The 25,648-nt window shown below is 48.0% G+C and overlaps 1 pseudogene; it reads right to left on the bottom strand.

Moving 5' to 3' along the window:
- Window positions 1-23,420: 23,420 nt before the first annotated feature.
- LOC137224390 (eukaryotic translation initiation factor 3 subunit J-like) lies at window positions 23,421-25,021 on the bottom strand (annotated as a pseudogene).
- Window positions 25,022-25,648: the final 627 nt, after the last annotated feature.

Genomic DNA, 25,648 nt, shown 5'->3' with positions numbered 1-25,648 from the left:
AAGGAAGGGTTAACATTCCTACGTTCACATTAATAAATACTTTGTGTGAATAGGTTTTACTTAGGCTCAGGGCGTTACCTAAGAAGAGAAGTGTGTTTCCACGTCTGGGTTGAGGCTAGGTCACATGGAGAAAGCACCCACAGGCCGAAGAGGCTGGGTGCCAAGGGGACCTGGAAATTCACAACATCCGGAGGAGGGGCACGAGCTCCCACAACACATGACATAGGTCATAAGCCCATCTGAGGTCCTGGTGGCCAGGAAACCTATCTGGTACACCCAAACATTTCTACACCCTGTCTCATGATGAGTCCATTTCATTTTCTTATCCATCGTTTCTCTGTTTTCTCCTTGCTAACAACCTGGTGTCAAGACGTGATGCTGTGTAGATGATGTTGTCAGTGTGTGTAATGAAATACAGTCTTTAATAAAATAGATGATCGACTAGGACCTACTGTACAGCACAGGGAACTCTACTCAATATTCTGTAATAACCTATATGGGAAAAGAATATGGAAAAGAATAGATACATGTGTATGTATAACTGAATCATTTTGCTGTACACCTGAAACGGACACAACATTGTAAATCAACCATATCCAATATAAAATAAAAATTAAATTTAAAAAAAATAATAAAGGCTTTAGAACCAGAAACACGTGAATGCCTTTCCCAGTCCTCCTTCCTATAGATGTGACCTTCACAAGTTCCCCAACCTCTGTGAGCCTCAACTTCGCATCTGTAAGATGGGGCTGTTGGCAGGCTGAGAGGTCATGTACAGAAAGAGTGTTTTTGAGGGACAGCAGCTTCATCATGTGGCCGGGAGCCCCTGGTTTGTTGTGGATGTTACATAAGGAAGAGCCAGTCTGGGGAAGGAAAAGGAACCACATTTGCGGGGAGGGGTGGCCCCCCCGCAAGTCAGCAGCATAAGCTCCTAGAATGAGGTGTTAAGTGTCTGAAACTTACCTCTAGCCACAGCTTCACATGGAATCACAACCCCTTTCTCCTAAGTAGATATTTATGGGTTTCATTGTCAGAACTTGAATTCCAACATGGCAGGAGTCCCTGAACTTCTTACCCATTTGTGGGATGACTCTAGGCTTTTGCTATCCATGTAACGGACACCTCTTAGATTATCTTCCTACTATGACTTTTCTAAGAATTGACCCTTCCCCACCCCATCCATAGGGTTGTATAGAAGCTCCACATGATAATACAACCTGCCCGCTGCTTACCGGGGATGGTCAAGGGAAGGGCACTGCCTTTGGGAAAGAGATCAGGCTCTCTCTGGATGTCTGTGTGTAGCTCATAAATTTGGGAGCTGGTAGTGGTGACCAGGTCCCACCATGAGAACTGGGCAACAGAGAAAGTCTGGACAACAGCAAGACAGAAGGACAAAGACAGGAAACTGAAGAAGGGACACAGAGTAAAGACTCCCAGGTTGGAACCGGGCTGGGCCAGCTCTGGTCCTGCTGCCTGGCTTTACCTCTGAGGTTGGATTCAGCAACGCACCTAAGATGCTTCCAACCAAGTCCTTTTTCTCTTGAAGTAGATGGAGTTGAGTTTCCCGAGCTGACATCCAGACCAAGGTTTCACTTGGGGGAGAAGAAAGACATTGATGTTGAAGGCATGTCTCCCCAAAGGATGAGCAAATAGCCTCCAAGCTCGGCAATTTGGGCAAACCTCCTCCAGGATGGTCCCCCTTTGGGGACTGATGCTTTCCGTGGGTAATAATTGCACGCAGGCACAGCCGTAACATTTTACTATTTAATGGGCTGCTTGTAGAGATTTCCCTCCACAATGAGAACATTTCCCTATTTCAGGAGCAAAATGAAAAAGGAGTCATTTATTTCACATGAAAACAGGGACTTCACAAAATGGAAACACTGTCAATCAGGCTGAATCACAAGCTGTGGTTAAAGCCTCCAGATTTTTTCCCATTAGTATGAGTATGTTTGAATTTTAGCCCAACTCTGAGCCTGTATTATAGAACGTCTGATGCGTTCTGCTTTGAACCTGATGCCAAAGAGGTCAGAAAAATAGAATACTTATTGCCTAAGTTCAAGCAAATTTGGGTCTTCTATTCAAGAAGCAATCACGGCATCTCATTTACAACCTGAACTCAGAACTAGGTCTGCCTAATCAGGGAAACAAAGATAGAGCTGGAGTCTGTTGTCATTGTCCTGCTGGTGTGTTAAGTACCATATGTGGAAGGGAAGATGGACACCTCTGGGAAAGGCAAGTTTCCCTCCCCAGCCCACTGCTGCTGTGGCCAATGATGGATGCATTGGTTGCATAACTCCAAACAGGGACAGAGTTCCCTGGACTGGGGGCTGGGAATAGAAGTGAGACATGGTCCCTGCCCTCAGGGAATTCTCCAGCTCAGGAAGGATGACCCTCAAGTAAAGAGACAATTCACTTTAACCAATAGGCTGTGGGCACTTAGAGGAGAGGCCTGGAGTGGGAGATGCTGGAAGAAAAGGAGTGGGAGGGGCTGGAAGAAAAAGAGTGGGAGGGGATGGAAGCAAAGGAGTGGGGGGGATGGAGTGGGAGGGGCTGGAAGTGGGAGGGGCTGGAAGAAAAAGAGGGGGAATGGAGTGGGAGGGGATGGAAGTGGGAGGGGATGGAAGAAAGAGTGGGAGGGGCTGGAGTGGGAGGGGCTGGAAGAAAAGACTCCGAGGATGAGCAGGGTTAGACCCCAGAGAGGGGGAAGGCCTTGCAGGCATGAACGGTGCACATGTGTGAGGCTGGTACCCTGGGGGAAGACCGTGTCCTGTGGGCAGCTCTCCACCCACCCCTGCTCACCCAGAGGCATGCGGTGACCTCCGCCCAGCACCCACGAGGCCCAGGAATGGAGGAGCATTCCAGTCCTGGGAGGCAGGGGTGCCCGGAATGGCAGGTGGGCCTGAAGACAAGAGAAATAGACAGTAGCACCAAGTTTCCTTAGTGACCTGAGGTGTTTCCAGAGGCAGCTCTGGCCAGCTGAGAGGGCAACTAAGGAAGAGGTTAGCAGGTGTTAACCCAGTGCTCCGGTGGGATGAAGGGACTGACCAGGAAAGGCCTCAGCCCAAAACCTGCTGGCTTTGACCTCTCTGTGGCAGATGCCATCCCTGACCCCAGTCCGGGCCTCTGCTGAACTTAGAGATGGCCAGATCACTTCCTTGAATCCATGTCTTCTTTTGTACCCCTCCCCAGAATTTTGTACCCCTCCTCAGCAGCAACTCCTCTACCTCCAAAATATACCCCACCTCCCACGCCTGTCCCTCCTCACTGCCCACACCCCAGTCCAGGCCACCATCAGCTCTCATCTGGACAACTGTGGCAGAGGGACACTGTATTCCATTATGAATCAGATCACAATGTCCCCTACTCAAGACCCTCCAAAGAATTTTCTTCCCACTTGGAGTAAGTCTGAGCTCTTTTCCATGGCCTGTGAACCTAACTGTTGGGACTCCATCCCAGAGCCTCCAGTCTCACCAAATACCACCCTGTCATGCTTACAAGGCTAAGCCCCATTGCCCCCTTTCTGCACCCACCTTTGCCCTAGCTCTGCCCTCTGCTTGTAATGCGCTTCTTACCTAATGTTACTGCCTCAAGAAGCCAACATGATGCCTAATGTCTTCACACATCACTGTTTCCTTACTGCCTGCTCTCCCATCCCTGCTGTACCAAAGGCCCCATAAGAAGGGAGACTTGTACTCTGCATTCTTCATGACTGTATTCCCGGAACAAGGTCCATCCCATAAAGGATGCCTGATGCTCATTTGCTGAATAAACAATTCTGTGCATCTGCCAATACCCCTCAAAGCTTTGGACCCTAAGGAAGGCTGGTACCTGGAATTTGCCAGGGCAGGGCAGGGCAGGCTGCCGTTCTGGGGCCTGCTCTGATGCTAGGGAGGGTTCATGTGCCCCAGGGACTCCTAAGCAATGGGAACAAAGGCCCACTTTCTTGTCTTGGTGGAATCTTTGTGACAGAGCACTCAGACCTCCATCACCATGCTGATCACCCTACTTTATAACGGTGCTGTATTAGGGCCACCAGAGAAACAGAATCAACTCTGTGTGTGTGTGTGTGTGTGTGTGTGTGTGTGTGTGTTGTGGATGGAGGGAGAGAGAGAAAGAGAGAGATTTATTGTTAGAAACTGGCTTGCATGATTTGGAGGCTGACAAGCCCCGAGATCTACAGTTGGCAAGCTGAGACCTGAGAGAGCCAGTGGTGTAGCTGAGTCTGAAGGGCTGGGAACCAGGGGAGCTGATGGTGAAAGTTCCAGTCCAAAAGCCATCAGGTTTGGGGGCAGGGATAAATCCGGAACTTGGGATTAACATACACACACTACTATATATAAAATAGATAACCAACAAGGACCTACTGTATAGCACAGGGAACTCTGCTCAATATTCTGTAATAACCTAAATGGGAAAAGAATCTGAAAAAGAATAGATTATGTATATGTATAACTGATTCACTTTGCTGTACACCTGAAACTAAAACAACATTGTAAATCAACTATACTCCAATAAAATTTTTTTAAATAGACTATTAATCCACCATTTTAAAGAAAGCCATCAGCCTCAATACCTAGGAAGAGCTGATGTTTCAGTTCAAGTCCAAAGGAAGGAAAAAAACAATGTCTCACTCAAATTCAGGCAGGAAGAATTCCCTCTTCCTCACGCTTTTTCTCCCATTCAGACCTTCAACTGAGAGATCACAGACCTAGGACTAGGTCCCAGTTCTCCCAACTCCCCTCCTATTGGCTTCTTTCCACAAGATCATTTTCCCTCTCCAGGATTATGAACTGGTGTCTGTAGGGAAGAGCCTGTAAGTGAGCCTTTAACAGGCACAACTGAGTGCTGACCTTGCCTTGGAGACCACGGAGGCTCAAAAGAGAAGCCTGGCCACTGAACCTGAGGAATTCATGCTCCAGGGAAGCCACGCTTGTCGCCAACAGAGGAAGAGGCTCTGACGGTGCACCCTTGGCTGGTAACCTCCTCCCGTCTAGAAAGCCAGAGCTGACAGCTTCGAGGGGCACCTGGGAGGTGGCCAACTGGTCCTCCTCAGTCCTCACAGCCATCATGGCGCATCGCATCAAGCCAGGCACATCAACCAACTGCAATTCCGACTCAGCCCCGTCTCCCCAAGGACGCAACAGCTGTTACGTCTGCTCCAGGAGGCCACAGATCCTGCCAAGTCAGGAGGACCATGGAATGCCATCTGCATCCAAGAGAACAAAAGTCACGTCCACTAACATATACAGAGCACTTGACATATGCAAGGACCAGCTCCTCTGCGTTACACGTGTCCCAGGAGTTGTGGAAGTTTTCTGGTTGATTAATTGCTTCGCACAGTTGGGTCGTTTGGTTGTTTTGTTGCTGTTGTTGTTTTCTATTGTGGGTTTTGTTAGCTTGCTGGTAGTTGTCTTACTATTATGGAACACAGCCTTATAAATGTGGCTGTTCTACGGCTATCTGAAGAAAATGTCCAAGACATTCCTACAATAAAATCTTTGAGCGTGAAGAAGTTGCTTGCATGTAACCTTCACCTCACCGATTCCTCTTATGATCTGAAAAGTTCCTTTGTTTCTTGTGATGACTGGGTCTCACGATTGTCTGCAGCAGGGACTTCAGGGGTGAGGGAGCCCTCTGAATGTCAGCTATTGTTGCCCCCAGTCTCAGGTGACGCCAAGGAAGAGAATCAGATTCTTCCCATAGGGTTTTCCCCATTGATCCCACCCAACTCCCATCACTCATCCTTTCAATCAATCATTCACATGTTTATTCAATGTGTATTTTAGCACCTACTGTGTTTGAGGCACCATGGGGGGCAAAACAGACATGATCCTTGACCCCATATAGTTATAGTTTAGTGGGAATATTAACATTAAACAGATGAGTACATAAAAGTTTTCTTTGGAACTGTGGTACCTGCTGGGGAGAGAGAAATACAGCGTGTTTAATCATTCAACCACTAGATATTCACTGAGCACTGAGACAGGCAAAACCCTGCCTTAGGCGCTCACTGAAACTTGTAACAAGACAAAAGCTGGGAAGGAAGAGAAGGTCTCCTGAGGAAATGCTGGTCAAGCTGAGACCTGAAGAACAGGTAGAGTGTGCCAGGCAAGGAGAAAGCAGAAGAGCATGCCTGTCAGAGGAACAGCATGATGGGTCCTGGGGAAGGACGTGTCTGGAAGAATGGGCGGGGAGTCCCATGGACCTAGAGCACAGGGGCTGGTGCAGGTGAGGCTGGATCAAGGGGAAGTAGCAGGGCTCCACTGAGAGCTGTCAATTGACCCCAAAGGCAGGGGGAGGCTCCCCTTAAAATCTTAAAAAGATTTTAAGCTGAGAGGTCATGTCCTAATCATTAACACTATACCAGCTTGTAGTCTCCTCTTTATCAAGGTTCAAGAACAGCTCAAATTTCAGACTGCTGTCCTTCAAAGACACTGGCAGGTAAATTCATATTTGAGATACGAAGCACTTCTCACCTGCATGCCTTTCTTTTTTAAGATTTTTTTTTAATTGAAGTATAGTTGATTTGCAGTTTCGTGGTAGTTTCAGGTGTAAAGTGATTTAATTATATATATATGTGTGTGTATATATATCTACCTTCTTTTTCAGATCCTTTCTGCTTATAAGTTATTACAAAATATTGAGTATAGTTCCCTATGCTAAGCAGTATGTCCTTGTTGGTTATCTCTTTTATATATAGTAGTGTGTATATATTACTTCCCAGCCTCCTAATTTATGTCTCCCTTTCCCCTTCAGTAACCATAGGTTGGTTTTCTATGTCTGTGGGTCTATGTTTGTTTTGTAAATAAGCTCATTTGTATCTTTTTTTTTTTTTTTAAGATTCCACATATAAGCGATATCATATGATATTTGTCTTTCTCTCTCTGCCTCCGTCCTTTCAACATTTCCCCTGTTCTGTTTTTGCTCTTTTCTTCCTGGTAAACCCCTATTCCTACCTCAGAATTCCCCCTGGACATCACGTCATCTGTAAGGCAATCTGACTGCCCCAGGCCTCAACTGCAACTTATACTCACCTCCAGGTAACAAGCAGCTCAGGGTGTGGGCCGGGACCAGGCAGCAAATTGTCCGTTCCCCGCCCACGGAAAGCGACACGAGGACAGAAGGCGAGAGTAAATGTAGAGAAATTTTCAGAGCAATTACCCAGCACAATTCTATGGCTGCTGAATCTAATAATAAAAGAGTGAGGCTTGGATTTTGTATGTCCTTTATTTCATTTGTTTCTAATGGTTCACTTGTATTGCATTTTATAAAAGTATTGATCCACAGTGGATTGAAATTTATTAAAAGGGGGGAGGGGGGCTTCATCACCGACAGCGTGAGAAGCACGGGCCCAAAGACCTGATGCCAAAGGGCTTCCCCTCTTCCTTCTGAAGCGGCGGTCACTACTTGATTCACCCACACAACAACCTTATGGGAAAGCAATTCCTAGCCTGCCTTCTCTTCTCTTATTAGAAATGAGCTAACGGAAGCTAAGAGAGGGAAAGTAGCTGGCCGGTATCAGTTTCCTATGCCTGCTGTAACGAAGTACCACAAACAGTGGCTTAAAACCACACACACTTGGGGACTTCCCTGGCGGTCCAGCGGTTAAGACTTCACCTTCCAATACAGGGGGTGCGGGTTCCATCCCTGGTCGGAGAGCTAAGATCCCACAGGCCTCGGGGCCAAAAAACCAAAACATAACACAGAAGCGATATTGTATCAAATTCAATAAAAACTTTAAAAATGGTCCACATCAAAAAAAAAACTTAAAAAAAAAAGAAACTACGCACATTTATTATTGTATGGTTTGGAGATGAGACAGTCTAAATGGGTTTCACTGGGCTAAAGTCCAGGTGTCAGCAAGGCCACAATTCCCTCAGAGGCTCGAAGGGGAATCCTTTTCCTTGCCTCTTCCAGCTTCTAACAGTCATCTGTTTTCCTTTGCTCACAGCCCCTTCATCCATTTTCAGAGCCAGCGTAACATCTTCCAATGTCATCTCTTTCTCTCTCTCTGTCTCTGTCTGTCTGTCTCTCTGTCTCTGTCATCTCTCTCTCTCTGTCTCTCTCTCAATCTCTCCATCCCTCCCTCCCTCTCTCACTCACCCCTCACTCCATCATCACATCTCCTCTCACTCTACATCCCTCTTACAAGGATGCCTGTGACTACATTGAGCCCACCCGGAGAATCCAAGATAACCGCCCCATCTCAAGATTCTTACCTTAATCACATCTGCAAAGCGTCTTCTGCCTTGTGACTAACACATTCAAAGGTTCCAGGGATTATTCTGTCTACCACAGTGGCCAAGATCACACAGCTACTGGGGCAAATATTTCCAGGATTCAAACCTTAGTCTCGGCCTCAGAATCCATGTTTATTGTTTTGTTTCGTTTTTCCCCACTACTCCACTCTACCTTCTAACATATGCGCATATGCTGGTAGAACTACTTTGTTTGAAAGCATCAGGAAATAGCTAGTCGTGATGTGTGGGTGGCAAGAGGACTCATGCAATTGCATCACCCTCAGCCGTGGAGACCTCTGAGTGCAGACAGTCACGGCAAACACACAGGAGCTGCGCCGTTCACGCTGTAATCCAGACAGAGTGTCAGGAATACACCAGCAGCCTGGGCCCAGGAAGACCTGTGATAAGTCACCAGGATTGCACACGCATACGTCTCAGGAAAGATAGGGTTTTCTCCAGCAAGGACAGCCTTGGCAGTGTTCAATTGCTATTCCTGAGCAGATAGATAAGTAGATATGATACTTAGTAGCAAGAAGAATAACCCGCACAAAGTTTCTCCAGGAAGACATTAAGATAATCCTGTAGCAGCAATCCACCGCCAGCCCGAAGTGATCCTTTGCGGGGAAGTTTTACAAAGCAAACACAGACGACTCCGGAATCCCTCAAGAGCTTGTTCTGCGATGTGCTGGTTGATGTGGGTCCTGGTACAATCCACTGCGTGAGGGTTGTTCAATCACAGCGTTTTGCTCACCACATCGATTCCGGCTTGTCCCACCTGAAGCCCCAGGACCATCAGTCCCTGGGACTCCCCTGGCAATCCAGTGGTTAAGACTCCATACTTCCACAGCAGGGGACACAGGTTCGGTCCCCGGTCAGTGATCTCAGATCCCACAAGCCGCGTGCAGTGCAGCCAAAAAATTTTAAAAATAAGTAAATTAATTAAAAGACCATCAGTCCCTCCAGGAGGCTGTGATGGTCTCCTAGGGCAGCACCCCGGGAGAGCACAGAGGAATCCGCCGGGACCACAGGCCCTACTGCTCCCTCCTTGCTGGGTGCCTGGGGCCCACTTGGCATTGGGGTGTCCAGGCCTCAGCAGGAGCAGGTGCGTGGCGCTTCCTGTCCATGGATGTGGCCCAAGGTGCTGAGGGGCTGTTCCGGAGTCCAAAGGAGGCGAGGCCAGAGCCAGGACCCCACCCCAGCAAGCCAGGCAAAGTGCAGGACCAAGACACAAAGGCAGATGGGGCCAAGTTGGGGCCTGGGAGATGAAGGAGAGAAGAGCTGGAGTCATTCCTGGCCATCTGAGAAGCTCTTTACAGAACCCAGAAGCCCCCGGTTCAGGCAGTCCGAGAGCGTTGAAAGGGACCCCCTGGAGCAATGTCAGTGCCGCCCCCTATGCTCCCTTTCGGGACTGGGCTCACCTCTGTCTTAGCACTTGGTGTTGTTGACATTGATATGTCTTTACTTGTCCGCAGGGCTGCTGTTTACTGATGTCCAGCTGTACACTGGACAAGGGCTCCACACATGAGGAACGTCATTGCAACCTACACATACACTCACTTACCTGTGAGCACACAGACCTCCCTGCCATGTGGGTACTGGGACAGCAGCCATGAGTTGGCTCCAGCATGAACCCACATGGACACAGCCAGGCTCGCCCACACTCCCTGGCTCACCCTCATGTGTGCAGCTGTGCCCTGTTCCAGATGCGCTTCAGGCCGCTCTTGACATCATTTCACTTGCTTGCCCATTGCTCTCGCAAATGCAGTCTGAGTCTGATCCTAACTCAGCCACCTGCTGGAGGATGGGAGACTGGTGGGGTCTCAGCACGTGCACCTCCGCATGCAGGGGGCGTAGGTGGGCGTGTGTGCCTGCAGCCCCAGGACAGCCGCTGGGGCTCTAGAAAGCTCCCCTAGGCAAAGGCATGACTTATGGGCACCATTGTTCAGGGAACAATTTATAAATTTATTGATTTTTTTTAACTTCAAGAAAAAAGCACCCTTTCTTTCAAAAAAAAAAAGCACCTTTTAAAATTTTTTAATGCTGTACAGTGGAAACTAACACAACATTGTAAAGCGACTATACTCCAATAAAAAATTTTTTTAATAAAATAAAATAAAATTTTTTAGAAATGTATCTTATGCTCTAGCTTGTCTCCCCCTCCCGAATCTGTGAGTTCACTGAGAGTTTGGATTAGGCACTACTTTGTGTCCCCAACCAGTCAGGGGGCACAGAAAGAGGAGAAAAGGAAAAATGGGAAAGAGGGAGGGAGGGAGAGAGGGAAGAGGGCGAGAGAAATATGTGGATGGATGGATGGATGGATGGATGGGTGGGTGGTTGTGTGGATGGGTGGGTGGATGGATGGGTGGGTGGGTGGATGGATGGATGGATGGATGGATGGGTGGATGGATGTGTGGGTGGGAGGGTGAGTGGATGGGTGGGTGGGTGGGTGGATGGATGGATGGATGGGTGGGTGGATGGATGGGTGGGTGGATGGATGGGTGGATGGGTGGGTGGGTGGGTGGATGGATGGATGGGTGGATGGATGGATGGGTGGATGGATTTCCTATACCCATTAGACACTGAGATTCAGCCTGCTCCTCCCTACTCCTGTTTTGACCATTACTGGCCACCTCACCACTGCCCCCTTTCTGCTGTTTCTCCCACACTTTCTGTGTTATTCCTGAGGCCATCCACATGTTCTAGGCTGAATCACTGCGGGGGACCATGCACTGCCCTTCCACAGATGTGGCCTGTGTCTCTACCCCTTTTCCACTACCCCACCCTGCCGAGGGAGCCTGACATGGGGCCCAGGCCCCTGGGTGGAGGTCATCCCGTGGTGTGCCTGTGCAGCTCTGACCCCAGCACTTATCCCTAGGAAGTAGGTGGGTCTTCCTCTCCCACCTCCCTGAGCAGCAGGCACCCCAGGAGGATCTTGTTGCCACCACCTCCCTCCTAGAAGACAGAACCCCCTCTTGTATTCAGACCAGTCTGTAGATTCAGCTTCTTTGTTCTCTGGGGGGATATGTTTCCCTGACATTCTTAGTGCCCAGTGCTGTTAGGTTCCTTAAGTGGCCTATTCCACAGAACACTGAGCATTTTCAAGGCTCTGGGATGTTGACTCTAAAATGAATCCCCCCATGGGCTTCCCTAATGGGCACCCAATAGGCTGAAGCTGGGGAAGGTGTTTTCTGAGCACCTAATCTGTGCCGGACCTTGTCCTATGCCCCGGGGACAGCAGTGGACAGAGAGATCCTTGTTCTCATGGAATTTCCAGTCCAGACGGAGGGGAGAGTCAATAACTGAGTAGCTGTTGGCCTGTGCTGCATCACGCAGGATAGATGGCGGTCGGTGCAGGGGGCTTGGAGAGGCTCTTGAGCCCGGGGGTCTCTCTGCAGACATCACTTTAGACTTGAGAGCTGAGTGATGACATGGAGGCCTGAGTGCAGATAGAGGGGGCAGGTGAGAAGGGAATGGGCTTGGGAAGTGGGGGAACAGAAGGAGGCCAGCGCGCCTGGAGGGCCGCGAGGGAAGGTGAGAGGGGGTAGAGGAGAGCTCCGGAAGGTGGGCAGGGACTTGATCAAATACCTACTCGGACATGTTACTGATACACTAGTGACTCCCCTGTGTCGAGTGTTTGTTGTGGGCTCAACACTGTGTTAAGTCCTTCACCTAAGTTACAGTATTTAATCATCATAACAGCTCCCAAGATGGCGCATATGAACCCATTTACCAGGTACTCCCAAGAAGGACATATACTGAGTGTCTATTACGGGCCATGCACTGGGCTGAGTGCTTTATGTGCATCATCTCATTGATTCCTTACGACAGCCTTATTTCTCCCATTGCTCAGGTGGGAAAACTGAGACTTGGAGCATTTGAATGACTTGTTCAAGGTCCCACCACCCTGTCAGTTCACGCCGACTACAGGCATATGACCGTCTACACCACGTGGGTTCTCCCCCTGCGTGTCCCTCCTGTCTGCTTGCACTTGAGGTCTGCCTTGAGGTCTGCTGGACTTTGGGAAACGAGAGGCATGATTCCCACCGGAGGGATGCGTACTAGGGGTGCAGAAGCATTGGTCCTTCCACCTGAGCTCTTTCTGGGGTCCCAGGAAGCCCATGTTGTAGGAGGTGCAGGGTCCTCTCCAGCCGCCAGAAGCTTCAGTCCTCCCCCAAAGTGGGCGTGGCTCACACCCCATCTCCAGAGATTCCGTCCAATCTGCTGCCGCCTTTAAAACCTCCGCCACGCTTGAGGAACCTTCGGCCTCTGAAGCAAAGCTCCAGAGCTGCTCCATTTTCATTCTTCTCTGTCACAGCCCAGACCAAGCCCAATAGACTTTAAAGCAATTTGCGTCCCAGAACTTTCCCAGTCTCCCCCACAGTGTTCAGGCCCATAGATCATTCAAAATGTTTTTATAACATAAAAATCCGATCCTTTATAGCAGGCAATCAGCAGTCTTAAAATAATTACCCATAACTAAAGAGAAACCAAAGTAAGATCAAATGAAATCTGATTAATGGGTGGTAAAGACCAATGTTCTTTAAATAATTCCTTAAAATAAATTTCAATGAAATAATCTCTCCATGAAGATATTTCTTTAGGGGCTTAAGATAAACAGACTTTTTTTTCCAAAGCACCTAATGACTAAATTACATAGCATTTGGGGGAGGTTCTGGTTATTTTTCCTAGGTAGAAAATTTTCTGTGTGCTTCTATTTTCCCTCGAGGCCATCACAGAAAGAGAATAAAATTTCATTTTCCCCCTGCAATTATGTAGCTGTATTATTTTTGTAATAAGCTTACGAAGAACAAGCTCCCTAAACACACTTCTCCAGTTGAAGTTCACAGGGTTGAAATCGAGAGATATATCCTCTTTGCTTCTTATTGGGCTTTTTTTTTTTAAGGTCAATGTTGACGGCAATTCAGAAAACTCAATTTCTCCTCAGATGCCCAGGTTTCTAAGACACACCTGGTAGAAACATAGCCAGGGCCAACCTGGTCCATGAGTGAAATGGAAGGTTGGAAGGACCCAATTCTCACCCAGCCCTGACCCCCACCGACCTCATGGCTTGAGCTCTGAAGTCATGTAACATATGGGTTGGAGACCTTAAAAATGGGGCAAACAAGAAGGGATCTTGTCCAGCTAATGAGGAGAGCAGGGGGCCGAGGGTGATCAAAGGACCCTTCCAAGATGAGAAGAATGTGATGCTCAGAGTTTGAACAGAACGTACAAAGAGAAGGAGAGGAAAATTGGGACCCAGCTGGAGCAAGTGGCCCTACCCCAGAGAAGAGAGCTTTCTCCTGTGAGACCAGAAGGAAGGAGACAAAGTGGGTGGAGGTGGAGGTAGTTTGAGGAAGTAGAGCAAGTTTTGGGAGGGTGCCCTTCTGAGCATCTATTTCCTCAGTTCAGTGGAGGCCAAGTCAACCCCCAATGGTGAAGAGAAACATATTTGCACATAGGGTTTGAAGAGAGAGAAGAAAGTGTGAATGAGCTTCTGAGAGGAACAGAGGGGAGCACTGAGAGGGAAACACAATCTTTCCATGCAGAGCTGAGCACCTAACTCAGGTCAAGAACCATGAGTTTCTGGTGACCCAACCAGCAAAATTCTGTAATTGTGCCCAACAGCATTTGGAGAAGGTAGACAGCCAGACTGATCCGTCTGGTGTAGAGGGTGTTCACTTGTGTGGGTGGTAGTGAAGGACAAACATAAAGGGGAGGGAAGATCTTGGCAAGAGAAAGATTGAAGTGATGAGCCCAAGGTATGATTGGGAAGGAAGTGACTAAATGAAGGGTGAAAATAGAAAGAAATTAGAATGATCAAGGGGGTAGAAATCTCAATGTGAACACAGAGAAGATGCTGTGGGAGGAACGCAGTGAGAGCGATAGAAAGATAGGGAGGGATGGTCAGAGTAAAACCACAGTTTGGAATGTCAGCATGGAGGAGATCGAGTGATAAGGACGGTATGGGCTGTGGGATGGCCATTGGAATCGATGGCTAAAGTGGAGAGGAGATGAAGGCTTCTTGAGGTCTGGAGAGCAAGACTTGGAGGGGAAGAGCACAGAATGGACCAACCATGAGGATTTCAATGTCCCCAAGAATGACAGCAGGACTTCCCATTGATGTTAATTCCAAAATAGGTCTTAAATCCACCAGCCTCTCTCATTCTGCATGTCCCCAGGTCCCTACTCCAAGCTACCACCATCTCCTGCTCTTCCAATGGCCTCTTACTGATCCCTCCGCTCCCAACACCCCCACCCCCAAAAAATCCATTTCTGCACTTCAATCTGCTTGATCTTAAAATGCAAATCTACTTATCTCCTACCATGTTGGTGGTTCCCAAACTGTCCCCACCCCAGTGGTATCCTATGGAGAACTTACATACCTCATATAAATATGGAATTTCTTGGTTGAAAAGGAATAGGGACTTCAGAGATCTCTGCCCATTTAGCTTCCCCTGCACTTGGCCATCTGCATCCCCATGAGCTTTTATGCTTATTTTTATATTCACTTACATAAAAATAAGAATGATGGCAAATACACTTGACACAAAAGAGTAGAGCAGGTACCATCCTATTAAGGGTACCATATGGTGTGGTAGTTACAAATGGAGGTTCCGGATATAGACACTGGGTTTGAAATCTGGTTCCTTCACTTATTGTGTGATCCTCCCAAGTTACTTTATCTCTTAGTTCCCCGTTTTTCACTATAGTTTTAGATGAGAATGATACCGGTCTTTAATTGTTCATAAGTTAACCCTACCCAACCTTGCTAGAAAATTCTCAGGCCTTCCTTCCCAGGAATATCAAGAAGATATTGGTAACTTTGCTAACTCTGCAGAGTTGAATATGCTTGGAAGAGGGAACTGGTTTTGTGGTCCTCCTTCCAGTGCCCAATGGTGGCTCAGGGGTTAACTCGACCCCTCTGGATTCTTCAGAATTCCCAGGCACCCAGAACCACCATGAATGCATAAGATGGAGGAAGCCTTGGAGAAAACTTTCCTTGACCCTTTTGAGCAGTTTTCCTATGACCCTCTTTTCCAAAGCCCAGGTTTGTCAAACCGTGACCACCTCACCCCATGACCCATCCTGGTAGCTAAGAGACCCACTGCCATTCAAGGACCAGAATTACTCCCTCTCAGCATCCTTAACATTTCTTATAGTCTCACGGCTGGCTCTTTCCTTCTGTCTTCATCCAGGCTGCTCTAACAAAATACCATGCACTGGGTGGCTTAAACAATAGACATTTATTTCTCACAGTTCTGGAAGCTGGCAAGTCCAAGATCAAGATGCCGGAAGATTTGGTTCTTGCTGAGAGTCCTCTTCCTACCACCTTTTTGCTGTGTCTTCACATGGTGGAGAGAGAAGAGAGCTCTGGTTTCTCTTCCTCTTCTTATAAGGACACAAATCCCATCATTGGGGCCCCACCCTCATTACCTCATCTAAACACAGTTATCTCCCAAAGGCCTCACCTCCAATTACCTCCAATTGAGGGTTAGGGCTTCAACATATGAGTTTGAGGAATTCCAAAACACTCAGTCTTAATATCTTTCTTTTATCTTTTTTCCCCCCAATCCCTCCATGGAGGGCTAATAACCTCCACAAAAGGACTCAGTTACCATACCCCAGATTCTCATGAAAGCTAACAAAAATACACAGAAATAAAAAGCACATTTCATAGAGTGTAAGTGTACAGTGGGAAAAGCATGATCTAAAGTCACAAGACTGGCTTGAAGCCCTACTAGCCTGTCCTGTGTTTTGGGTAAGTCTCCTCATTTGAGCCTACTGTCTCACCTCTGATATGAGAATAATAATACTTAGTCCGTAGGGTTTCTATGAGGATTTAATGAGTTAGTTCACGCAAAGTGCTTAGAACAGTGCCTGGCATGTGACAAGTGCTAGATACATGTTTTCATTATGTTGAGGTTGTGAGCAAGCTATGCAGCTCTTGGCGATGAATCAACACAAAAAGCAAGAAGCCAGTGGCCAAGTCTAGTCCAATCCCTGACTCCCAGAGGGGCAATATCTGGAGACCATGGGCTCAGTAGGCCAAGCTTGCCACCTGTCTTAGTTTGGGTTGCCCCAGAAGCAGACCCTGCACCGAGCACTGGAGGACAAACCATCTATAGGAAGTACAGAAACAGTGGTAGCAGAGGGGGCTGGTAGTCATGGGAGGTGAAGGCAATGAGTAAAAGCATGTTATTAAGCCAATTACCACAATGGAAGACTGAAATTTAATCTCATGGAAGAACTCTGAAAAGTGACACAAAAATATGGCTCAGAACTCTCCTGGCTCCAGGGAGCCAGGAGACTCTTGCCTGGACATCCATCAGCCAGTGGTTAAGGATGGACCCCAGGGGGACGTTAATTCATAGGCACTTCCAGCCAGCAGTGCACAGGGACAAAGGGGGCTCCAGTAGCCCAAGGGCAACCCTAACAAAGATGCAGGTGCTGGCTCCTGGTTGTTGGGCTGGTACAGGTGGAAATGGTGAAAACTTCTGAGGAGATATGAGCAGAGCACCCACTGCAGCTACCCTCATCCAACTTTTACGGGATCCCTCAATGGGATTAAAATTCTGATGCCATTGTCATAAGGCACAAGTGTTGTTCTTAACTCTCAGCCCCCACCCTGCCCTTCCACTTCCCTTGAGACCCATGTGATTGAATTCAATCACTTTTCTCACGAGAGCACTTGCTCTGCCCAGGAGTATGTACTGCCGAGAGCGCTCCGTGTGAAAGCAGCAGGGGTTTCCATCAGTACGCAGCACTGATGCACTGATACACTGATGCTGTGCCCTGTGCGTTCAATGTCATATTCTTTACAGTGCCAGTTAGGGGAGCTGAGGAGAGGGGCTGCGCAGGAAGAGAGAGGAAGTCAGATTTGCTGAGCACCTAATATGTGTCAGCGCTGTGCTGGGTCTCTACACCTGGCACCACCCACAGCCAGCCCTGCAAGGAGAAGTAGCCAGCCCTGGCAGCCAGCCAACCCAGAGGGTGACAACTGATTCATCTCCACACAGTTTCGACTTGACTTTGCCTGCTTACAAATGAGTTTGAACAGCCTTTCACATTTACGGTTCCCCAGCCTTTTAGCCTGTACATCACTGCCCTTCTCAGCACGGAAATACCATTCCTCGCCTTGTTATAATATCGTTCTCCTGGGAAAGCTGACTTCCGATCCAAGATGCAGTTGTGAGGAGCCAGCTGTGTTCGAAGCCCCTTGTGCTCACGAAAGAACCAGATTCAAAGGGCAGAAAAGAGGGGTCGAGGCAGCAGTTTCTCCAGTGCCCTTCGGATGGATCCCCTGCCACCACTGGCTCTGACACTGAAGAAGACAGAAGCCGGAGGCAGGGCTGGCTGGGCTTATTCTCCACCTACAACCACCGTCCCTCCACCCTCTGCCCTGCCCTGTGCCCAGAGGCTGACCTCTAGAGACTGCGCAGCTGCTCCTTTGCTTTCTGGCTTCCAGAGAGTGGGTGTCTGTCCAGTGAGGGGCACCACCATGAGAGAACAAGGCAGGAGAACACAGCTGAAGGAATTTTTCCACCCCACCCTGTGTTGATTCCCTAGAGCTGCCAAAACAAATGACCAGAGACTTGGATGGCTTAAAACAATGAAATGTATCTGTCACAGTTCTGGAGAATGGAAGTCTAAAATCTAGATGTCGGCAGGGCTGACTCCCACTGGAGGCTCAAGGGAGAACGTGTTCCCTGTTTCTCTCCTAGATTCTGGTGGTTGTCAGCGATCCTTGGTGTCCCTCGGTTTGCAGACGCATCACTCCAATCTCTTCTTCCATCTTCACCTGGCATTATCTTCTCTTGGTCTGTGTCTCTGTCTCTGTCTTCTCTTCTTATAAGGACACCAGTCATATTGGATTAGGGCCCACCCTAATGACCTCATCTTAACTTGATTCCATCCGTAAAGACTCTACTTCCAATTAGGGTCACATTCATAGAATACTGGGGGTTAGTACCTCAACATATGTTTCTGAGGGGACACAATTCGACCCATAACACGCCCCTACCTGGCTATGGCTGGCTCCTTGTAGCCACTGCAGCTGTCCGGCAGCCTATCTTCCCCAAGTGCATCATTCGCTCCCCTACCCTCTTCAGGGCACAATGCTGGTATCTGGGAGCCTCACCTTCTTTTGTTCTTACTTTGCCGCACCTCTGTCCATAGTCCCTTCACTAAACCCTCCTAGGTTGCTCTCTGAGTACCCACAGCCAAACTGTGAAGTCAAACTCAGAGAGCAACCTAGGAGGGTTTAGTGAAGGGAACCATCTGGGGAGTTTGCCCTGTGCTTTTAGAGTGTAACAGGTACAGAGACAAGTGCAACACCTTGGTCTGGAGAAGTGTATGAGATTTGGCTTGAGATGTCCCAGGAGCAAATTGCCTTCCACCAACAGCGGGGCAGAGACATGTGCTGTATTTTAGCCCCCAGGCTTCATTATGGGTCATATTGCAAAGACCAAGACTGTTTCTACCTTAGGACAAGGCAACCTCAGCCAGGTAAGAGCTTTCCTACCCCTTATCTTCCATCCAACTCAGGAGGAGCAACAGGCAATCTGTAGAAGAAGGTGCAGGTGGTTAGAACAGCAATTTGGGGCAAAAGAGATGCTGACTGCCGCCCCAATCCACAACTCCTCAACAAGGTTCCCATCCAGAAGTGAGCTCAACGCTGGAGAAGTTGAACCCGGAAGAAAGTTCTGAATTTTGGTTACTGCTCTGGAGTGAACACTGTACCTAGTAAGATGAGACTTCTGGTGTTGGAAAGTGAACAAAAGATGTTTTTTCCCTAAGAGTGTCAAGAAAAGTTATGGAACTTCACAGGGATTTTATCCAAGGTGCAAGAAAGTATGAGCCACAGAGCAGGTCTGATGGGACTGTAGTGGAAAAAATAAATACATATAAATACTTATCTTCTGCTAGCACCCTGTTGGGCTCTACTCATTCTGTGTGTTTGATAGAAGGGGCTAGAGCTGGAGATATGAATATAAATATACATCAAATAAAATCAGAAAAGAAGAAGTGTAAATAAAATAGGAAGGTGAATCAAGGAACAGCATACATAAATATAGGTTCACAGGGTCATACGCTGGTAAAAACTGGACTGCAAATACGGCTCTGAGTTTCCTGGCAGCCACAGCAAATCAATTACAAAATTGAATCTGTCCACGAAAAATAAAGCATCGTAGTTCTGCAGATGAAACAATGCCTTTCTTGGACTCGAGCTTTAAATGTTTCAGATGGCTCTTCAAACAAGGTCCACTGATTTAGTGGACAATATCCTCACCAACCAGCTACAATAAATACCACAGAGGGCTTCACCCATCAGTTTCTTACATCATCCGTCAAAAGAAGTTAAGGGCAGGGCAGAGAAAAGCATGTTAGTGGGACGTTAACACAATTGGATACAAATAGGTAGCTCCCCTGATAGGTTTTTACTGTTTTGGTTGGAGCAGCCATTAGAACAGTGCTCACCTGATGAATTTCACAAAGCAGGAGGGGAGCAACAGGGCAGATGGAAGGGTCTGTGCAAGCGGCAGGGTCACCATTTTTCATCATCCACCGTCCTCGGTGCCCAGGAAGGAAAATCCATCCATCACTCGTAGCCAATAACTGGCACAAAGAGCCTAACCTGCTCGGCTGGTGGAAACAATCTCAGACTTTCCAGAGTACCCAGAAGACTTCGTATATAAGAAGTCTGTTTTCTTTCTTTTTTTGCGGTACGCGGGCCTCTCACTGTTGTGGCCTCTCCCGTTGCGGAGCACAGGCTCCGGACGCGCAGGCTCAGCGGCCATGGCTCACGGACCCAGCCGCTCCGCGGCGTGTGGGATCCTCCCAGACCCGGGCATGAACCTGTGTCCCCTGCATCGGCAGGCGGACCCTCAACCACTGCGCCACCAGGGAAGCCCCTGTTTTCTTTTTGAGACAAATTTTTACGTTTTTTTTCTGGGCTTTGATTCACAGAACACAATTAAGAGCTCCTTCATGTTAATTATGGCTGCAAATAGATACTGAGGCTGAATGGTGTCAGCAAACGGAATGATATTCCACCAAGATTAAATACGTGTGTCCTCAAAGACGATGTTTCAAAAGCATCGAGTCATTCTAACAAGGAATTGATTTGGATATACGAGTATACTATTATTCAAATAACTTTCAAACATAACAGAGCTTAAAGAAAAATGCCATTTTCTACCTCAGCAGAGCATGTAATGGTTTGCCGCTGCAAGTAAAGTTTAATATGTACAAAGGCTCAGTGTCTCTTCCAGCAGGCCTCCCTCTCTGAGACCACACTGGGTTATCTGGACCTCCTTTCCCCCTCTGTCTGCCATGAAGTTTTAGGAGTGAATGACAGAATAGGAGAAAGTATATCACCAGCTAGGCTGCTCCCAACTCCACTTAAACGAAAAGAGCAGAAGTGGTTTCTAGGAGGAAATTCCCAAACCCCACGGGCATTGCCATGGTTAGGAACCAAGGGAGAGTTAGCCAGACTGTGGGAGGGGCAGCGAGGGGCACATAAGGTCATCCAGACTTAGAGCAGCATGTGCTGAGGCCGAGAAGCTGCAGAGCCTTGAGGGCAGGGCGCTCTGGGGACTCCAAGAGCCTCCGCGTAAGTGGAGGGTCCTGGAACACCCAAAGGCCAGGAAATGAAGCTGGAGTGGTAGAGGGCACTCAGATCTCAGAGGGCCCTCCTTATGTCCCTGCAAAGAAGTTTGGGTTTTCTTTCTCTTGAACGTGACAGGAGACAGACCAGTGAAGGGTTTTGAGCAGAGGAGTTCCACTGACCATCAGAAAGCCTGGCCGGCATGTCCCCACACAGAAGCCAGATGTCTAGAATACCATCTGTATCTCACACTTCAGCACATCACCATCTGTACCATCTGTATCTCACACTTCAGCACATCATTCATTTGGTCAATTTGTTGACATTTATCTCAGGTGTGTGAGTTTCACCCCAGGTAAACGGTCAGATCCCAGAGGCAGAAGCCAGGTGTTCTTCTGAGTCCCCAGAGGTCCCCGGCCTCACGGCTCATGCTCCCTCGGTGTGGAGATCTCCTATCTCCTTGCGCACAAGGCCTTGGGTCACCCTCGAGCCTTGTTCCAGCATTAGAGTGGTCTGTTCCTTTCTCTGGCTCCACCAGTAAGCTGGACCTTTCTCAGGGAGCCAATGCCTTTGCTGTAATTATGAAAAGACATCCCTCCCTCCAGGGCACCTTCACGGGATGCACACAGCCAGGACATGTGCTTGGGCGACAGGACCCAGGCACAGCCACATCCAGCAGCCCTGTTCCTCCAAGCCTGGCCAGCGTGCCTTATCTCCCTGCCCTCAGTAACTGGCACGGGGTCATCGCAAGCCACAGCCACACACAAATATTTGGTGAAAGACTGTTCAAAATCCTTCAAGCCGGTACACATTGTCTTAAAACAAAAACAAAAAAAACTTGTGCTTTGTGTTTCGGATGTGTGTGTTTACGTATACGTTTTTTTTTTTAAATAGCTTATTTCTTTTTTTTTTAAGTTAACCATTTTTTAAATTTATTTATGTATTTTTGCTGTGTTGGGTCTTCGTTGCTGCGTGCGGGCTTTCTCTAGTTGTGGCGAGCAGGGGCTTCTCTTCATTGCGGTGCGCAGGCTTCTCATTGCGGTGGCTTCTCTTGTTGCAGAGCACGGGCTCTAGGTGTGTGGGATTCAGTAGTTGTGGCATGTGCGCTCAGTAGTTGTGGCTCACAGGCTCTAGAACGCAGGCTCAGTAGTTGTGGCACACGGGCTTAGTTGCTCTGCGGCATGTGGGATGTTCCCGGGCCAGGGACCGAACTCGTGTCCCCTGCATTGGCAGGTGGATTCTTAACCACTGCGCCACCAGGGAAGTCCCTATATATACATTTTAAAAGGTCTAGGGCAATACAGAGCTACTATGAGAGGTTATTCTGGGAAAGTGAGACCGGAAGGGAGTTTTATTTTATCTTGTGGTTGTTTTTTATAAGAAACCTATATAACTTTTATAATGCAATTTTTTAAATAAAGAAAAATCCTTCAAAGCTCAGATCAGGCCCCAACTCCCACTGGAAACCTCCCCGGACTCTCAGATCTGTGGTCTTGTCCTATTCCAAACATGCCTTGAGCATTGCAAAGACCTCCAGCCAAGTCCATTGTCACGTGTGGTCTGATGCTGCCCATTCACCTACGCGTGAACAGAAGAATGAAAGATTTTCCTGCTTAGCTCAGAATCACAGCCCCACAGCTGAGGGTCTTTAGTGTTAAGTGCCTCTAATTATGGAGAAAGCCCCAAGGTGCTTACTAAGAAACAAGCTAGAGGTCTTGTAAGCCTGACCCCACCACTGCACCCTCCTGTATACGCAGCCTGGAAAGCCACAGGAGGTCATCGATGGGGGAGGGAGCCCTTGGAGGAAACGGCCTTGAAGAGGGATGTGAGCGCTCCCGTCCAGCCAAGCCAGGTGAAGAGGGCTCTTGGGGCACCACCCGGAAAGGTGGAGGGTGTTTTGAAAGGGAGCCTGGCTGCCCCTCTCCAGCCAGATGTCGGCCCCAAGGCTGCCCCGGTGCAGACTGTGGCGAGACTGTTCTTGGAAGGCTTGGCTGTGGGTGGCCCAGACTTTGGGAGGGAGGGGCCACAGTCTCCTGAGGGTCACCTGGAGAGCTCTGAAGGTGGGAGTCTGAGCAGACCAGCCCATGACAGCCCCACGAGGTGACAGAGCCACAGAGTCTGGAGGGACAAGGGTGCCCCTCCCATGGTCCTAGCCAGTGCCATGGGAGGAAGTGGGCTGGCATCACCCCAGGGATGGGCTGCCAGGGCAAGAGGCTCCCCCAGGAAGAGCCTGGGTTGGGGGGCAGACAGGAGCGTCACAAGAGGTCAGGGACCTGGACCGTGGGGAGCCGCCTCCTGAGGGGCTTCAGAAAAGTCCACATATTCACCTGCAAGACAGCCAGCATGACCCTGCCTGTCCCTGGAGACCATCCACGCCCAGCCCCCGCGAGTGGAGAGGGGACCACAACGGCATGGCCCATTAAGCACAAAGGTTTTGGCCTTTGTCTTTATTTTATTTTTTTCCTCACAATAGTGACTTTATTCAATTAGTTGCTTTATAAAACATTGCAGATGTCATAATTGTTAACATAACAATTTACCAAACTGTAGTTAAATGGCGCAGTTTGCGGAACAAAACAAAGTTTTATAAAGGAAATGCCAAAACCCCGTTAAAGCTGATCCGCTGCCGCCTCAGAGAACAAAGGAGATTTGTTTCTCAGACACTTAAATCAGACAAATAAAATAGGTAGTAAGGAGTTTCCCTCCCCCATCTGAAGCACTCCCTCAGTAGAATAGTCTGATAGATAGAAACTAGAGTCTATGCACTCAAGAGATTCCACAACTTGGTAATGCAATAATGGAGAGGTTGACCTTCTTCAGCTTCCAAGTTGGAGGGTTTTGGTCATTTAATTTTTAAGTATCAAACTAGCGCTTTTCAGCCGCCATCTTCACTCTGAGATAAGCAGTCTTCTTCACAATGTATTTTTAATATCCTCACGCTCAATTTTAAGACAAAGCAACTTTAATACTAGGTGCACACCACATGCCCTTACAGCAGACTGCTTTTCTTGACAAGTTATGAAGTAGTTCAAGGAGGTATGGTTAAGGCTGTATTACTGAATGGTGCTGGTAAATACTACACAATTTTTTGTCCTATTGCAACCTTTGTTTCCAATTTAGTGACCGCTGCTACGGAATCAGATAGCAACAACAACATTATTAGGTCTGTTTTTTTAAACTATGATTTAGTAGCAATGGAGGTTCCCAGTTTTAACCCCTTGGCAGCAAGATCCAAGTTCCCTCATTTGCACATTAGCATCTAAGTGTCAAGGGGTTAATAACCAGCACAAAAGATACTGCACTTCTGATTGTAGCATTTGGCAGAACTGAAAGGAAAGGAAGTTGTGCTACACGTTGAAGGGATTGTGGGCAACAGAAAGAAGACACCAGGAGAAGATAAAACGTCACGTGAAGTCTTCAAAATCTTGAACATATCCTCCATCATAACCACCATGATCTGCCAGATGGTCTTTCATGGTAGCCTTTAATCCCCCTCCGGGAACCATGCCTTTCTTCTTCTTTTTGGCTTTGCTTTGCTTTTCTTGCTTCTGTTTTTCACTGCAAAGTACAGTCAATGAACTGGTAATCTTTTTCAAGTCATCAATTTCCAATGAAATACACACATCTCGAACTAAGGCTTCCAAAAAACTGGCATAGTATAGTGATTTTTCATATTGTGTGATTTTTTTAGTAACTTTCCAAACTCTGTGAAGTCATCCCTTGAAGATGGGTTCATACCATCTATTCCATAAACTGTATTATTAACACCAAAAGTTTCTTTCGCTCATTCAAGGTCTGACTCTTCCTGTAATTTCTTTAGCCGCAGTTTATCTGTCTGGTGTTAGCACTTTAGGTTCTTCAGGTTCTTCTAACCTCTTTTTAATTTCTTCTTGCCTTTTCTTCCGCTGCCATTCTTTCTCTTTTATCTTCTCTGCTGTTTTTTTCTTTTCTGAAATTTTTACTTCTGGTTTTACTTCTGCTTCTTTTTTTTCCATCATCATCATCATCATCCCAGTTATCCTTGACGTCCTCGTCCTCGCCTTCCCAACGGTCCCCGCCGGCGGTGCTGCCGCCCCCCACCTTCCGCACCGGGTCTTCCACAGAGAACGTGTCCGCGTCCCAGGAGTCGAAGTCCCCCGCCGCTGCCGCCGCCATCTCTAGCCGGGTGTAAGCGTGTCTGGCCCTTGTCTTTAAGTCCCCCTCCTCCTGCCCACCCCAGAAGAGCTGAAGATGAAGACAGAATAAAAGAAGACCTCAGTCACAGGCCACAGCTGAGCTGGGGGAGGAGAGGCTTTGGATGGGAGAGAAGCTGAAGTGGGGATTTAAGCAGAAGGACTTGCTGCTGCGTGAACGTGAGTCTTGATTGTCAGGATGACTATTTCTATAGTTAAAGGGACCATAAAATCGCGGGGTCTGCAGGAACTCTTGTCGAGAGGTGGGGAAGGGAAATACAATAGAGCAGGTTTAAAGGCTGTGGTTAGAAAAAAATAAATTTTTGTTTCGTACCCCAGAGAGTTTGCCTGAGATTTCAGTTACAGGTACGTATGTGTATCCCCAACAAGACACGATCTCTTGGTAGGAAAGGATTTGTAGCCTGTGTCTCTGGCATCACCTTGTCCAGGATGGGGAGACCATGAAACGCCTAAGAAAACTGTGTTGATCAGGGGCTGGTGATTGGATCCGGCAAAACTCACAAGCCAGATAACCTCCCTCTGTTTGGATACCCTGACCTCAGTGAAACAATATTTAACTTTTTTTTTTTTTTTTTTTGCAGTACGCGGGCCTCTCACTGTTGTGG

The sequence above is a fragment of the Pseudorca crassidens genome, chromosome 5, assembly GCF_039906515.1.
Source record: "Pseudorca crassidens isolate mPseCra1 chromosome 5, mPseCra1.hap1, whole genome shotgun sequence".
Taxonomy (NCBI): domain Eukaryota; kingdom Metazoa; phylum Chordata; class Mammalia; order Artiodactyla; family Delphinidae; genus Pseudorca; species Pseudorca crassidens.
The sequence above is the reverse complement of the archived record's forward strand: the minus strand, read 5'-3'. Positions and strand labels throughout refer to the sequence as shown.